Here is a 15,909-nt window from a genome sequence, read left to right on the forward strand (position 1 = left end):
GCGCGCGCCCTAAGCACAGTGGCCGGGAAAGAGCGCGCGCTGCCAGCAGAGCGGGAGGAGGACGCCGGGCTCGGAGCAGAGGGGTGAGGGGAACAGCGTCCCTGCCTAGCAGAGGGCAGGGACGCCGGCGCTACATTGTCTCTCATAGTTATCAAAAACCTATTACCTTTGCTGGAACTACAGGTTTATGTTCCCCAATGTATTTCAGGGTAGTTGAAGTCCCTCATAATAATGACTTCTCCTTGAGTCGCTGCTTCATCTATTTGCTTTATGAGGATATTCTCCGCTGCTTCCATTATTTTTGGAGACTTAGAACAAACCGCTATCGGTAATTTATTATTTTTTCCCCCTCCCCTTATCTCCACCCACAGGGACTCTACATTTTCATTAGATTCACATATATTCTCACACAAGATGGGTTTTAAGGATGATTTTACATATAAACACACACCCCCCATCTCTTGTTTGTACGGTCATTTCTGAACAGACTATAGCCAAGTAAATTAACTGCCCAGTCATTGTTCTCGTCCAGCCACGTCTCAGATATCCCCACCATGTCTTAATTATTTTCCAACAAAATTAATTCTACTTCCTCCATTTTGTTGGTGAGGCTTCTGGCATTAGTGTACATGCATTTTATGTATCTCTCTGTACCTCTATTCCTTCTTACTATATTGACTGTTCTAACCCCACCACCAATTTCTTTATTTGAGCCCAGATCACGATCTGCACTATCTTCCCCACCTATAAAATGAATACCCTCCCCCCAATCCCTAGTTTAAACACTCCTCCAACCTTCTAGCCATTTTCTCCCCCAGCACAGCTGCACCCTCCCCATTGAGGTGCAGCCCGTCCCTAGCATAGAACCTGTAGCCAACTGAGAAGTCGGCCCAGTTGTCCATGAACCCAAACTCCTCCTTCCTACACCAATTCCTGAGCCACTTATTTATCTCCCTAATCTCCTATTGCCTCTCTGGCCTGGCACGTGGTACAGGCAGTATTTTAGAGAATACCACCTTGGAGGTCTTTGCTTTAAACTTGCAGCCTAATTCCCTGAAATCATCTTTAAGGACCTTCCACCTACCGCTAACTTTGTCATTTGTGCCAATGTGCACCATGACCGCTGGGTCCTCACCAGCCCCTCCCAGTAATCTGTCAACCCGATCAGCGATGTGCCGGACTTGAGGGCCAGGTAGGCAGCACACTGTTCGACGATCCCTGTCTTTGTGACAGATTGCCCTTTCTGTTCCCCTAAAAATTGAGTCCCCCACTACCAGCACCTGCCTGGCCTGCCTGCTCTCCTATTTCCCCCCTTACTGGAGCTGACATTCCTCCGGCTTTCAGAGGACATGCCTTGCTGCAGCAGTGCTACCCCTGTACCGACACCCCCCACATCTGCCAACTTTGTAAACTTATTGGGGTGTTCCAGATCAGGACTAGCCTCCTAGGCACTCTTCCCTCTACCCCCCCTTCTAACTGTCACCCAGCTAGATGCCTCACTGTCCTGCAGCTCCTTACTACCACTCTCCCCCACATCAACCCCAGTGAGCAGCTGCTCAGTGAGCAAGAGACTCCTTTCCATATTGTCAATGGATCTCAGTGTTGCCAGCTGCTCATTTAGATTCAGTACCTGGGCTTCCAAACGCACAACGTGCACACATCTCGCACAGCAGTATGCACCCACGACCGGCTGTTCAAGGATTGCATACATGTGGCAAGATGTACACTGGATAGCATTGTCAATAATGGAGCTCATTTCCTAATGGGGATTTCACTAGACAAAAATGTTATGTAAAAAGAAATGTAAAGAATTAATAAAATACAGACAGCAATTCAGTCCAAATTCCTCCCTTCCAAACTCCCTGAATCCAAAGTCATTGAAAAACAAGTCACACACTTACTGCCGTTTGCACTTACGCTCCGGTCAAACTCAGCTCGTTCACACTCAAGCTCAATGCACTTCCAAAGAAAGGTGGTGCTGAGGGGGCCCTGGTGATGCTGAGGGGGGCCTGGTGATGCTGAGGTGGTCCTGGTGATGCTGAGGGAGACCTGGTGATGCTGAGGGGGGCCTGGTGATGCTGAGGGGGGCCTGGTGATGCTGAGGGGGGCCTGATGGTGCTGAGGGGGCCTTGTTGGTGCTGAGGGGGGGCCTGGTGGTGCTGAAGGGGGGCCCGGGGGGTGCTGAGGGGGCCCTGGTGGTGCTAAAGGGGGGCCTGGTGATGCTGAGGGGGGCCTGATGGTGCTGAGGGGGCCTTTTTGGTGCTGAGGGGGGGCTGGTGGTGCTGAAGGGGGGCCTGGAGATGCTGAGGGGGCCCTGGTGGTGCTGAGGGGGGCCTGGTGGTGCTGAGGGTGGCCTGATGGTGCTGAGGGGGCCTTTTTGGTGCTGAGGGGGGGGCTGGTGGTGCTGAAGGGGGGCCTGGAGATGATGAGGGGGCCCTGGTGGTGCTGAGGGGGCTCTGGTGGTGCTGGGGGGGCCCTGGTGGTGCTGAGGGGACCTTGTGGTGCTGCATGGGGGCCTGGTGATGCTGAGGTGGGCTTGGTGATGCTGAAGTGGGGGGGGCCTTGTGGTAAGGGGGGCTTGGTGGTGAGGGGAGTCTCGTGCTGAGGTGGGCCTGGTGGTGGTGAGGGGAGGCTGCTGCTGGTGCTGAGGGGGAACCTGGTGCTGAGGGGGGTCTTGTGATGTTGAGGGGAGCCTTGCGGTGCTGAGGGGAGGCTGGTGGTGGTGAGGGAGGACTGGTGGTGAGGGAAGCCTGGTAGTGAGGGGAGGCTGGTGGTGCTAGCAAGGTGAGGCTGGTGCTGAGGGGAGGCTGCGTCCAGCAGGGTGAGGCTGAGGAGGTGGTGGTGAGGACGACCAGGGCTAGTTGACGAGGAGCGGGGTCGCCAATTGCATTTCAAGAGGGTGCCAACCTCTGCGGACAGGTAGGAGGAACAAGAGTAGTTGACAAATAGGGTGATCCCTACCCCTTAGTCTTGACTACTTGATTTTTTTTTAATTTTTTTTTATATTATCGCTTTTTGAGTTATAATGCTTTGAGGTGTATTTGTAGTCTGGAATTTATAGGTTTTTAATCAATACTAATAAAGATATTTTTAGTAGTGTATAATCGGTGAATATATATGCAATAATATGCACTGTTAACATTTATTAATTCGATGATCGCAGGCGGAGGCGGTGGACAGGCGGAGGCGGAGGGCAGGCGGAAGTGGTGGGCAGGCGGAGGCGGCCATTAGGTTCTTCTTGACTGGGCGGTGGGTGCGGTGGTGACACTGGCTATGCGAGTAGCTAACATAAGTCCTTGTATTAATTTGTCCATCATCTTAGTACGTGATTGTATGATACAATCATTCCTTCCCCACTTGGAAGGGGGGAGGGGAGGGAATGATTGATTGATATAAGTGTGTATATATGATTGGGAACAGTTTTATTTTATGACAGTGTAATTATTGGAAGGGAGAAATTGATCTGCGCTCGCACTGCAGTGCATGGACTGGGCGCCGATCTCCTGACCCCCATCCTCATACATGCTGTGAGGCTGCTGAGTTGAGGTCAGGAGACCCGCGGCCAGTCCATGCACTGCGGTCCAAGCACAGACCGATATTCACGGACGGCTGAATGAGCCTTAAAGGGGTTGTCCGGTCTAAATCCACAAGCCTGCAGTCTCTCTGTGTCACTGACTGCAGACTTGTGAATCCTCGCATCATACGCACTGTGCGCTGTGAGGATTCACCAGTATCAGAGCCAGGAACGGCGGTCTCTTGGCTTCAATGATGTGAAATGCAGACTCTCGGCCAGAAGGAGGGGTGGAGATAGAGGGAAAACAAACAGGTGGGTAGGTGAATTTAACTGATTGGCTAAGCCGTGAAGCCCCGAGTGGCAGGACTTTGTTTGAACAGTCATCCTGTACTGACAGGGTCCCTTTAAACCTAAGTCATACTTACCTTCCGGAGTCTTCATCAATTTTCAGCACCGCTCCGGTCTTGCGGCGCCATGTTGTGAGCGCAGCTTCTGACTGGCTGAAAGTCAAAATCTACATCACAATCTCTCAATGCAAGTTTGAAAGCCTGAACAATGCTATTGTGGTGCCCCTGAGGGTTCGGTCGCCACAGGGGTACTGCATCTCTTTAAGGGGTGTGGTATCTCTCCGTCGAGGTAAGGATGGTGCAGCTGTCAGGACCCCACCTCTGCATCCAACACTACACCTCTCCCACCTGAGGGGGGCTTATATGCACCAGGGTGCTGCCCCAGCCGGGATAAGAGGAGATGGGGGAACCAAAGTTAGGGGGAACCTAGTAGTGGGTGAGGGTGGAGGACGCCCATTTAGGTTACACTTAATAATTCATATTTAATAAACGGCCATCTTGGGCTTATGGTCTTTGATTGTGATCTTCATCACTGAACGTGGCTTTCTGTGTGAACCTGCAGTTGATGGGGACACGGTCCTCGTGCTCTGGCCTTGAGTCGAGGAACGGGCAAGAGTTAACGGCTGTCTCTACCCGGTCAAGGTACCTACCTAAGAAGGCCTGGAGGGGAGTAGAGGAGACAAGCTCCACAGGCAAAAGGATTCCAGGAGGATGCAGACGGAGCGGCATACGCCACCTGTCCTCACTATTCTGGCCTAGCCAGAGGGACTCCTGCTGCAAAAGGGGTACCGGCCCCTGATATCTGACTCTTTCACTTCAAGTCTTAGTCAGAGAAGCCCGGAGGCTCAGAGGATCCCACCGGGTAACGGACGGAGTGGAGTCGCCACCCGTACCCTTGTTCTGTGCATAGTCCAGAGGGAGACCCGGCCTTAGTACACGCACCACATACGGACAAGAGAGGAACTAGTGGAAAGTTTAGGAACACTCTGGTGCGGGGTCCTGATCCAAGTACCTGAACTACCTGGAGGTTGTCGGACCCCCGGTCCTGGTGGCCGCAGAGCGCCGTGAGGAGCAGGGAGAAGCCTTGCAGCGGCATGCCCTACCGTGAGTAAAACCTGGAAGACTACCCCTATGGCCTCCGGTTTCTTATTGCAACGCGGCACCACACCACACCGCACCACATCTCTCACTACTGTTCCCGTCCTCCTGCCTTCTCTGCCCTGAGGCCCTGCTTCGCCTGTGGGGAGTAGCACCATCCAAAGCTGCCACTACATCCTGCCTCAGAGGACTGCCGCAGCGCTGGTGGCCATCACCAGACACCACAGGTGGCGTAGTCATTTAATCCACTCGATTACCACCGTCCCTCCTAGCCCTTAACTTTTTATTGTGACAACCCTGGGCACGGACTGGACCTAGGCCGCGACTACATCCACCTTGCACAGTGGCCCGGCTTCCGAGTACCCCCAACTCTCAGGGTAGGCTAGCGAGTGGGGAAGGAGAAGCGTCCCCTAGTCCAACCAACACGGACGTATTTCAACCCATCCATCTCTCTCCTCCACCCGGGCGTCACACTCTCATAGACTTGATCTGGTCATGGTGTGATAGTATTTGTCTCTTGTATGTGATATTATTTGGTCACTATGTGGTCCGGTCACAATGTGGCGGTATTTGTCCCTTGTTTGTGGTATTATCGGTCTTCGTATAGTGGATTGTGTTGTGTATGGAGGTCACTTGTTCTCTCTGATATCAATAAGGAGAAGATTCTTTATTTCAAATAGAGATTATTACTTGGATATTTAACCCCCCCCCCCAGTCCTGTGACTATTAGACAGTAGCAATTATACACTTAAGAGGTTCTTCTGTGAAAACAAGTAATCACCTATACGTTCACACGTTCAGTATTTGGTCAGTATTTCACAACAGTAAAAAAGAGTATTGGATATTTTAAGAAATGTTTAAAGGGCACCTGTCAGCAGGATTGTGCTCAGTAAACTACATGCACTGTCAGGTGGGTAACATTACACTGATTAATATGATACCTGGGTTGATGAAATCCGTCCTGTGGTTCTTGTGTAATCCCCTTGGGGGGGCGCTCTATCTGGTGCTCTGCTTACATATTCATCTGCACGCTCTTATGACAGGTCACTGTGCCTTCACTGACCTGCGTCCTATTTTACCTAGTCCTGCACTACTAGATGCATTATGTAAAATAGGAATCAGGTCAGTGAAGGCACAGTGAGCTGTCATTAGAGCATACAGATGAATATATAAGCAGAGCACCAGATAGAGCGCCCCGCACAGGCCGCCCCGAGGCACGAGCATATCATTATCTCCAAACTGAAAGTAAAAATTACACAGGAACCACAAGAAGGATTTCATCAACCAAGGTATCATATTAACCAGTTTAATGTCGCCCACCTGACAGTGTATGTAGTTTACAGAGTACAATCATGCTGACAGGTGCTCTTTAATAGGTTAGAGTAGAATAGGCCCGGCCAGAAGAGTCTACCTTGTTGTGGTGGCGGCTCAAAAAATCTTCTGGCCAAAACAAAAGCTGCTGGCTAGGTGTGTGATCTGGTGTTCGAAGGGAACTGTTCATGTGTGATTTGGTTGAGAACGTGGCGCAGAAGTGGAGTTTTTCCAAAAGTAGGTGGTGGGACTGTGGAATGTTTGAGGGGTGGAGGTGGAGCTGGGGTGGAGGTGGAGCTGTCGTGGAGCATGGGTGGAGTCTCAAGGGGGCCCAAAAATTTTGTCAGTATGGGGCCCAGAAATTCCTAGTGGCAGCCTTGGTTTCAGTGGGTCCAAAGGGAAAGTGAGACTGTAGCTCAGTATTTTAATGCATTGCAGGAAGTGACGGCCTTTATTACCAAGAAGACCCAAGATGAACACAGTGAGCTGGGTCCATTGGATAAAGTGCTGCGGGAGCAAGTAGTTGCTGGACTGAGGGACCCCTACCTGAGACAGGCCTTAAAGAAGCGTCTGCGCGTAAATCCAGATCGGGGCTTTCACGAAGTTGGAGCCAAAGCTAAGGTCTTAGAAAGAGTAGCTCCTGTCCTAAAGGGCTCGGTACGGAGTCATGAAGTGGCCACCCCTGGGCCAACACACCCAGAGCACGACTGGGCCCCGGAGCTACGTCAGAATATACAGGACATCCAAGGTGAACTGTGCAGTATCAAGGGTACCTCCACTTGCGTCCTCCCACCTGCCCTCACAATCCAAAGTGAAAGGAAGCCGGAGTGGGAAAGTCGTTTCCAACGAACCCTGCCACATCGTGTCAGCAGTCCATCAGCGGAATGCAGGCCAGAATGGAAGGGGACATATATCGAGAGACTGTCCAAACCGGGAAAGGAGGAGAATGTGCCGTCCGTTAAACTAACATGCCCCACGGTCGTGGAGCATACCGTGGGGTTCCGAGTCTCAGAAAAAAGAGAGGAAGACTCTGAAGATATTGTCTCCGAGAGACCTGTTACTTGGGCTGAATTCAATAGTCAGCGCATTCGATGCTTGATGGACACGGGGCCCCTGGTGACCACTATGCCTGAAGAGTGTTTTCAGATTCACTCTCCTGAAGTTACCTGCTCCAGAAAGGAATACACTATCTGGCTGGTGGCGGCCAACTGCCTATCCCAGTGGCTGGAGTAGTATGGATGGATAGTGCTGGTAAAGGGATCCAGAGGAGGCGGGCCCATCGTAACCCTGGGCATGAATCTGTTAAAAGAAGTGGGACAGTTCTTGGCCGATGGCCTGGATAGAAACAACTGGATTCCAGCCACCCATGATCCTGCCAGCAACAAGGTGTTCCAACAGCTCGTGCGAGTCAGCCAAATCCAGAAGTTGCCTGCTGTTTCCCAGCACTTCAGCAAAGTGTTAATACCCTCAGAAGCCACGGTGACACTGCCAGCGGGTCAGACCGTATTCACTATGCAGGTACTGGCTCATGTATCCTTAGAGGGTGTGGATGTCTAAATTGAACTGATAGAGGGAGAAGAAGCGATCTCTGGACTATTGGTTGCCTGCACCTTGGCCATTGTATGACAGAGGGTGTACCCATGCATTGTATAAACTTGAGGGGAACAAGCTTGCAGATGGTGCCCTGACAAGAGGCAGCCCAAGTTTGGGTAATGCGCTAAGATCTCACCAGAGCTGATGCTATTGAATTAACGCCTGTAGGAGAAGACCTGTGAACCTTGCCGGTGTCACTTGATAGTCAAAGGAAAGGAATGAACCACTAGCCAAATGTCCCCTCTTAGAACAGATAGAGGCTAATCTCACATTATTCTCCTCAAGACAAGTTGGTCAAGTTGAACAGTTACTGCAGCGGTATCGAGGAGTGTTTGCACAACACGAAGATGACTTTGGGTGTACCAGCCTATCCAGCATGAGATCCCTACAGGATCCGCTGCTCGCATTCGAGAGCGGTATTGGCAGATCCCACCTCAGATGTACCAAGAAGTGAAAGAACTGCTGGCGCATATGCTGTGCAATGGCGAAATCCGTGAAAGCCAGAGTCTGTGGCCGGCCCCCATTGTGTTAGTTGGAAAAAAAGATGGTACGTTAAGGTTCTGCGTGAAATACCGAAGGCTGAACGCGTGCACTGTGTGGGATTCCTATCCCTTACCCAGGATCGAGGAATCCCTGTCCGCTTTGGGAAAGGCCAAATACTTCTCCTCCCCTGATCTAGCCATTGGCTATTGGCAAGTCCTGGTGGCTGTAGAACATCGTCCGAACACGGCCTTTGTCCTCCCTATGGGCCTGTTTGAGTTTAACCGAATGCCTTTCAGGCTGACAAATGCATTGGGAACCTGCCAACGTTTGGTGGAAAGATGCTTGGGGGATCTGAATTTGGAGGCAACCCTGAAATATTTAGATGATATCATTTACTCCTCAACGTTCGAAGACCACTTAATACCCCTGGCTCAAGTGCTGGAGCGGCTACGGAGACATGGGTGAAAAGTCAAACAAGTGTCACTTGTTTAAGCAGAAAATTGAATACCAGGCACACACGTGTCTAGTGTGGGAGTATACCACACCACGGAGAAGGTAGTTGCAATACAGAAGTGGCCCACTCCTACCAACCTGAGAGAACTGAGAACATTCCTGGGACTAGCTGGATACTACCGCAGGTTCCTCATTGACTTCACCAAGATTGCGGCACAGGTTAATGAGTTGTTGAGAGGAACAGCAGGGGGAGCCAAGCATCAGCCAATCCAGTGGGGTCCACGGCAAGAGGAAGTGCTTCAGGCATTGAAGATGGCGCTGACGAATGCTCCTATCTTGGCTTACATTGACTTTTCTCAGCCCTTTGTGCTGTACACTGACGTAAGCCTTTACGGATTGGGGGCGGTACTGGCCCAGGAGCAAGAAGGAAGATAGAGAGTGATCGAGTATGCCAGTCGGTCACTAAGAGACACCGAAAAGAATCCAGATAACTATAGTTTGTTTAAACTGGAGTTGTTAGCACTAGTGTGGGCTATGACAGAAAAATTTGCACAATATTTGTCGGGGTCAGAAATACATGTGCGAACGGATAACAATCCCCTGGCCCACCTGGAGAAAGTGAAGCTGCGCACACTGGAACAGTGGTGGAGGATAAGTCTCGGACTACGCCGTCTCACCCACAAGGTAACAGGGTCTGTGAGTGCTTCAACCGGACCTTGCTACAAATGTTGTGGAACTTGGAAGAGGAAAAGAAGATGCAGTGGCCCGAGTTAGTGTCTAAATTGGTGTGGGTCTATAATAATCGTGTCCATGCGACTACCAGTTACACAACCTATATGCTGCCTTTTGGTGGAAGCGGATGAGAGATTACTGAACTTGAGCTGAACTCAGAAGATCACTGTCCATGCAGTAGCCCAAGTATGTGGATTCGATGACACCGACACCGACTCCAGACAAGAGGTTATAGTTGAGCAGAAGTTAAAGGAGGTAGAACAATCAGGTCAACCCCCAATGTAGGGCAAACAGCTCCAGCCAAGGGACCATGTGCTAGTGCGGGCCAAGCGACCCAAGAGTAAGCTGGATCACCACTGGGAAGCAGTATCCTACCAAGTATTGAGGAAGATTCACCCAGATAATTCAGTCTATGAGGTCAAGCCTGAAGACAATGAGGGAGCATTACCCCGAGTGTTGCACCGAAATATGCTGCAGCCCTGTTCCTCTGAAGCAGAAGAGCTCACCAAGACTAATTCTCCAACGGAAGTGGCTGAGATCCCTCAAAGGGGAGTCCTTCAAGAGGAGGAAGGATGGCTTACAATGCCGGTGAGTTCACTCTCAAGTGGAACAGAGAACAAATCAGGAGTCGACTTACAATTCCTAGTGACTGGGTCTCCAAGTACTCCAGGATTGCCTCTTCAGTAAGATCATCGAAGGACTGAGCATGCCAACACCGGTATTCCCCCCATCCGGTACGCCCAAGACGAATTTGTCAAGACGCAGATCCAGCAGAAAACCCGAGAATGCTCTCACCTTTTGGCTGAACTTGGGTTACCCGTGAGGGATAATCCGCAAGGATTTTACTCACTCGAGGACTGGCAAGCTAAAAGGGGGAGGAATGTAAGAGGAAGTGTTGGTACCCCTGAAGAGTCCTTGCGGGACGTGACAATAAAGAGGAAAAGTAAAGACTGCCATCTGCTGGAGGGTCGAAACCAGGCCGAACCAATTGCAGGGGGAGCGACTTCTTGTGCTGGATCGGGTCAGGTGCCTAACATGCCAAAGATTTGGCACAGGGGAGGAGAGCGGAGCAGACAACGACGAAAGACAGCACTGAGTCCAGCGTGACAGGTCGCAGTGGAAAGCCTACGCCACCAAGGTGTCGGTCGTAGCCAGACAAGGTCCAGACGGCACCCGGTGAGACCCAGATACCTGACTATGCCAGTCAAGATCCAGAGTCCCAAACTACGTCGGTCAAGACCCAGCGTTCAGACTGTGCTGGTCAAGATCAGAACCTGTACTCTACGCCGGTCAAGTTCCAAAGGCCAGACGACACCCATCGGGAGTTGGGACCCAGTCCTTTCTACCCCAGGCCTAGGAGATGTCCACCAATGGTCAAGCACTGAAGACCTGCGAGAAGACGACGACCAGAGAAGCACGCCTGCGGTTACAGAGAGACAGTACAAGTGAGCATGGCCGTCACTTCCAATTATAACATACGGTACCAGGGTTGGCCTGGGTTAGGACAACAAGTGGGGAGGGGGCCGGTTGGTGCGTGGGAGGCTCAATGCGCTTTAATAGACTTTGTCCAAAAGACTTGTAAGAGGAAGTGTTGGTACCCCTGAAGAGTCCTTGCGTGACGTGAAAATAAAGAGGAAAAGTAAAGACTGCCATCTGCTGGAGGGGCGAAACAAGGCGGAACCAATTGCAGGGGGAGCGACTTCTTGTGCTGGACCTGGTCAGGTGCCTCACATGCCAAAGTTCCTGGATATAAAAGCCATGCACGCCAAACCGCAGAGAGATTTGGCACAAAGGAGGAGAGCGGAGCAGACACGGACGAGAGATATCGCTGACTCCAGCGTGACAGGCCGCAGTGGAAAGCCTACGCCACCAAGGTGTCGGTCGTCGCCAGACAAGGTCCAGACAGCACCCGGTGAGACCCAGATACCTGACTATGCCAGTCAAGATCCAGAGTCCCAAACTACGTCGGTCAAGACCCAGAGTTCAGACTGTGCCGGTCAAGATCAGAATCTGCACCCTACACCGGTCAAGTCCCAAAGGCCAGATGACACTCGTCGGGAGTTGGGACCCAGTCCTTTCTACCCCAGACCTAGGAGACGTTCACCAATGGTCAAGTGTGGCGCCCCTGAGGGTTCGACCGCCACAGGGATGCTGCACTTCTCTAATGGAGTGTAGTATTCCTCCTCTGAGGTAAGGCCAGTGTTATAGCCGTGACCTAACCTTTTGCATCCAACACCACACTTCTCCACCAGAGGGAGCTAGTATGCACTAGGTGCTGCTCCCCTGGTTACAGGGAGACTGGGGAACACAAAGTGGTAGGAACCAGTTAGTGGGTGAGGGTGGAGGACTTACAAGTTAGTTACACTTTAGATTTGATATTTAATAATAAGCCATCTTTGATCTTGGTCCTCTTTTTCGGTCGTTGTTCTTCTGGTGGTTCTTTTGGCGCAACCTGGCTAGTCGGTCTTGGTTGCTCTGTGTTGTCATGTACTGTGTGCTAATGTGACCTCCCTCCGGGAGCGCAGATCCTGTGTGGGCCTGCACCGGCAAGGGACACAGCCCTCGTACCCTGGCCTTGGGACGAGAGGTAGGTTGCAGACAAGGAATGTCTCAACCCGGCCAAGGACCAGGATCAAGAAGGCCCGGAGCTTAAGAGTGTGGCTCCACAGCAAATGGATCCCAGGCAGGATGCAGACGGAGCGGTGTACGCCACCTGTCCTCGCTAACCTGATATATTCAGAGGGACTCCGGCTGCAAGAGGGGTACCGGCCCCCGACACCCGACCTTGCTACTCTACGTCCTGGACGGGAAAGCCCTGAGGATCCCAGCGGGTACCGGACGGAGCTGAGCCACCCGTACCCTTGTTCTGAGAGGAGCTCAGAGGGAGACCCGGCCTATTTGTATACACACGGACAGGAAAGGTTTCGGTCTGTAGTTCAGGAACACTCTGGTGTAAGGTCGCGACTGAATGCTGGACTTACTCGGAGGTTGTCGGACCCCCGTCCCTGGTGACCGCAGGACTCCGCGAGGAGCAGGGAGTCGCCTTCCTACTGCCATCTCTAAAGTGAGTAAAGCCTTGGAAGTTCACCCCTATGGCTTCCGGAATGCTTATTCTGCGCTACACCGCGGGATGCGGCGCCCGTCTCCCTCTACTATTACCTCTCATCTATCCTGTCCCTCTGCCCTGAGGCCTTGCTCCGCCTGTGGGGAGCAGTGAGAACTTAGGCCGCCATGACACCAGGCCTCGGCGGACTGCAGCGGCGCTGGTGACCCTTCACCAGGCACCACAGGTGGCGTAGTCGTTAAAATAAGCCACTCAACCCGGACGAGCGCACAACATCTTCCTTTTCATGTGACGCCCCTGAGCACGGGTCGGGTCCGGGCCACGGTTACATCCCATCTCTTCATCACAGGACCCGACACCGAGTCCCCCATCACCCAGGGTAAACTCAAAAACTAAAAGGGCTCTTTCGAGAGTAGAGGCGTCACACAAGCACTGAAGACCTGCGAGAAGACGACGACCAGAGAAGCACACCTGCGGTTACAAGTGAGCATGGCCGTCACTTCCAGTTATAACATACGGTACCGGGGTTGGCCTGGGTTAGGACAACAAGTGGACAGGGGGCCGGTTGGTGCGTGGGAGGCTCAATGCGCTTTAATAGACTTTGTCCAAAAGACTTGTGGTCTAGCAGGAAAACCCGCTGACCCCCGCTAGGGCCAGAACTTCAGGAACAACTAACATGGTAGCTCCCATGAACAGGCGTGCCACCCTCGTAAGGTGACCATTAGCATAATATACTGAAGTACTTCCATTTTGTAACTTTATATGGTTCATTGTTGATTTGCATTGTTTGATAGCATAGTATTGTAACTACTGTAAATTTCTGCTGCATCTGAACAAAACTAAACCGTTCACTGACTGTTCCTGCCTTGTGTTTTCTGTGTGTTACATCCAGTGACATGCAATACATTTCTTACTATTGTTTTTATTTGATTTTTTTTTTAAATCAGATATGAATAAGAGTTTCTGTATAGTCCTTTAAGGCAGGGGTCCTCAAACTTTTTAAACAGGGGGCCTGTTCACTGTCCCTCAGACCATTGGAGGGCCGGAATATAATTTTTTTAAAAAACCTATGAACAAATTCCTATGCACACTGCACATATCTTATTTTGAAGTAAAAAAACAATACAGGAACAAATACAATATTTAAAATGAAGAACAAGTAAAGTTAAATCAACCGGGATTTCAATAGGCAGCATAGGTCCCCAATAGGCAGGTAAATATCCCCAATAGGCAGGTAAATGTCCCCAGTAGGCAGGTAAATGTCCCCAATAGGCAGCATAGGTCTCCAATAGGCAGGTAACTGTACCCAATAGGCAGGTAAATGTCCTCATTAGGCAGCATAGGTCCTCAATAGGCAGGTAAATGTCCCCAATAGGCAGCATAGGTCCCCAATAGGCAGGTAAATGTCCCCAATAGGCAGCATAGGTCCTCAATGGGCAGGTAAATGTCCCCAATAGGCAGCATAGGTCCCCAATAGGCAGGTAAATGTACCCAATAGGCAGGTAAATGTCCCCAATAGGCAGCATAGGTCCTCAATGGGTAGGTAAATGTCCCCAATAGGCAGCATAGGTCCTCAATAGGCAGGCTGTTTCCCCCTTATAATGCCCTATGCAGGCTGTTCCCCCCTTATAATGCCCTATGCAGGCTGTTCCCCCCTTATAATGCCCCATGCAGGATGTCACTCCCCATATAATGCCCCATGCAGGATGTCCCTTTCTCCCACCATATAATGCCCCATGCAAGATATCACTCCCCTGTCTTTACAATGCCCCATTCAGGATGTCACCCACCCATATAATGCCCCATGCTGGATGTCACCCCCCCATATAATGCCCCATGCAGCATGTCACCCCCCATATAATGCCCCATTTAGGATGTCACCCCCCTCATATAATGCCCCATGCAGGATATCACTCCCCTGTCGTTATAATGCCCCATCCAGGATGTTACCCCCCCATATAATGCCCCATGCAGGATATCACTCCCCTGTCGTTATAATGCACCATACAAGATATCACCCCCCTCTCTTTATAATGCCCCATGCAGCATGTCTCTCCCCCATATAATGCCCCATGCAGCATGTCACTCCCCCATATTATGCCCCATGCAGGATGTCTCCCCCCCATATTATGCCCCATGCAGGATGTCACCCCTAATATTATGCCCCATGCCTCCATACATTAAAAAAAAAAAAGAAATACCTCACTTCTCACCTGCTGCCGCTGCTCGGGTCCGGACTCCAGCGTCGCCGGTGTCTTCCAGCTCTGCGCTGCCTGTGAAGGCTCAGGGGAGGGCGCGGTGGAAAGACATCACCGCACCCTCTGACCTGAGACGTCACAGGTAGCGCACAGCAGGAAGACAGCGGATCTGCAGAGGAACGGGGAGAGGTAAGTATCCGGCTGCCGGGGCCCTGAGCAAGCGGGAGGGAGCGGGCGCTGACACAGCTCTCCTCCGCCCACAGCCCGGCGGGCCGGATAAAAATCCTCCGCGGGCCGCATGTGGCCCGCGGGCCGTAGTTTGAGGACCCCTTCTTTGAGGTCACCTTATAGGGTACCTGTCATTAGATTCTTGCTGCCAAAAACACTGGCAGCATGGATCAGCGCCTGGATGCACGATTGCAGTCAGGTAAGTTTTAAGCTGGCCATACATATTAGACTTATGTGAGCCGAACCCGCCAATATCGACAAGTTTGACTGAAGGTCTAATGTGTATGGGAGCACCGGCCAACTGATGGTCAGAAAAGATGTCGTCTATGCATTCCTGATTGCGGACAGCCAATCTCATTGTTCTTTCTGAGATAAGCCACAGGCCGAAGTGTCAGTCAGTGGCTTTTTCATAGAGAACACAGGAGCTCTCGGACGAATGAGCGCTCCTGTGTCCGGGGGAATCAGCTGAGATGGCTGTCGGCCAAAGGATCTTTTGGCTGACAGCCATCTCATGTATATAGCCAGAATAACTCTGAAACATTACACTGCTTCAGAGAAAACATAGTTTGAGAAACTGAGGACTAGAGGAAGAGAACCTCACTAGTCCGGCATCGCCACTGCTCGGTCCCGTCCTAAGTGATTGACAGGTCTCTGGCTCTGTACACACATGGAAGAGACTTGTCAATCAACTGGAGCAGGGCAGGGATAAGCCTCCCAGGGGCAGCACCAGACTTATCAAAGTAAAACATGCCTGGCTCCAATCGTGCAGCCAGACTCAGATTCACGCTGCCGGTGGTTCGGGCAGCATAAAACAGATGACAGGTTTCCTTTAACATGTCATTATTATTAACAATTACCTACCCAATATTAAACACAGCAATGTCTTAT

At 51.4% G+C, this 15,909-nt stretch overlaps 1 protein-coding gene across 2 annotated transcripts in view; it reads right to left on the bottom strand.

Moving 5' to 3' along the window:
* The window catches only part of LOC141172452 (espin-like), a 343,391-nt gene that overhangs the window by 149,289 nt on the left and 178,193 nt on the right, over positions 1-15,909 (bottom strand). The window lies entirely within an intron of this gene.

Source organism: Phyllobates terribilis, unplaced genomic scaffold (genome assembly GCF_046119375.1).
Source record: "Phyllobates terribilis strain yellow unplaced genomic scaffold, ASM4611937v1 Scaffold_12__6_contigs__length_324123572, whole genome shotgun sequence".
Taxonomy (NCBI): domain Eukaryota; kingdom Metazoa; phylum Chordata; class Amphibia; order Anura; family Dendrobatidae; genus Phyllobates; species Phyllobates terribilis.